This window comes from Hylobates moloch, unplaced genomic scaffold, assembly GCF_009828535.3.
Source record: "Hylobates moloch isolate HMO894 unplaced genomic scaffold, HMol_V3 SCAFFOLD_13, whole genome shotgun sequence".
NCBI classification, from domain to species: Eukaryota; Metazoa; Chordata; class Mammalia; order Primates; family Hylobatidae; genus Hylobates; species Hylobates moloch.
The window spans coordinates 69,960,136-69,962,133 of NW_026652288.1; positions in this window are offsets into that span (position 1 = coordinate 69,960,136).

Consider the following 1,998-nt stretch of genomic DNA (forward strand, 5'->3'; position numbering starts at 1 on the left):
ATTCTAGGAGTCTTTGTTTCCTGATGAAAGGCACTAATAACAGCCTTTAGTCTCCCTAATGGCTAAAGCATGTTCTGCTGGAAAGGCACATTAAGGATATATTAATTATTTGAGGGAACTGGAGTACCCATTATTTCACTGCAAGATTTCAGTGACCTTAAAAAAAGGAAATGGAAACCATGAACTAATAACAAAGCCCTGTGACATTAAATGATGTCTGCAAATCCTGGAAAACTTTACAAATGCCATAAGGATTCAATAGTTGTAGAAATCTGTCTTTAAATTAAATCGATGTGCTGCCTCCACTGAACAATCAAGCAGGTGGGAATTGTGAATAGACTTGAACTGTGTGTCCTGTGATGTGAGGGTTTACCCTGAACTCCTCACACCTTGGGCAATTCTCCATTGCATATGATGACATGTATTTTTCAAGCAGTTGCCCAGAAGTCTAGTGTGTTCGTGGCCATGTACCTATGATCCTGGGCTCATTACCATGGAATCAGCACTGATTTTCAAGAGGACCCTAGCTTTTACTATGTGGCATTTAAGGAAGTTAACTTTGTTAAAAAAAAAAAAAAAAAAAAAAAAAAAAACCTGGTGAGAATAAAGATCTCTCTGTAATTTAAAAAGGCCCAGAGCTCCTCCCATTCTTCCTGAGAGAAATTACCTAACTGCTAATGTGCTATGCAAAGAAGCTTTCCAACCTGCCTACTGCCTAATTAGCTTTATTAAAAATACACATCAGACTTGTTTTGAGTGGTGGGTTTATTATCTAGAAAATGATACAAACACAGGATTACTGAATGAAAACAAGTAAACAAATTCTCAACTTATCATAAAATTTGTCAGGATTAATCAAAAGAACATATTAGTATGTTGGTCTTACTTGTCAATTGTCAAGTAGGTGGGAGGTTTCAATTATGAGCTCTTGGTTTGAAATGAAGAGAGTGTGAGCTTCCTTCCACCCCGGATTAGTTTATGTTCATCTTAATTTTCAGTTCTCAAAAATATTTCAGAGTGAGATGCTGTTTTTTTCTTCTTCCTCTTTCAAAGTTTCATCAATTAGTATTTGACATGTGTATGGAATGATAAGTATTAGTTAGCATAAGAAGGAAGCAAGAAAGCAATTTGCCTTTTACAGCCATATATTTGAAAAACTAATCGGTGCTTATAAATCTTTCCTAATCTGCTTTTCCCCAAAAAATGAGTTTGTGCTCTAAAATTATGAGACTTGAAGAATAATTGCAGTATACCCTGTAAATGGTAAATATGGGTTTGGCTGAATTAATTCTATTCAGCATTTGTCCACCTGTTTCCATCATTACTAATTAAATGAACTCAGTCTAGATTGAATATGAACTAATGTATGCAATATTGTTATAAAACCTTCAAGATGCTACAAATTGAAGATACTCTAACTGGTAAAAATATCCTCTCTGGAAAGACAAGGAATCAAATCCTTATTCTGTCAGAATGTGTCTTTCTGCATGGCGTTGGATAAATACAACTTATCTTTTCTCTCTTAGTTTCTTCTTCTTAGCATAGATATAATAATAGCACATTCAAAATGAATTGTAAGAATTATGGAGCATCCTTGCATTACACTCCACAAGGTTTGACCTTCATCTTGATCTTCTCTTCTACACCTGCTTTGGGCTTCAAAGGATCTACACTGATTTTTGATGCAGATACCAAAGACAGATTATAGCTATTTTCTAGTGTAATTGTCACATGAATAACATAAACCTTGATCACCCTGATCAGTGTGGCAAAATATTCCATTTTTTATGGTTGTATCTTTGAATACTCTATTTCCTTTGTTTGCGTGGGATTATTCTTGCATAAATCTTAGTTCGCTTGAGGCAAGTTTTTAAAGAACAACTGGAATATTTCTGGGTTGAAGACTAAAAAGTTCTGACTAAATCTTAAAAACAGAATAGTTTTCTTTCCTCATATATCAAGTTATGAGAAAAGTGGTTAGATTATATGGATGAATAT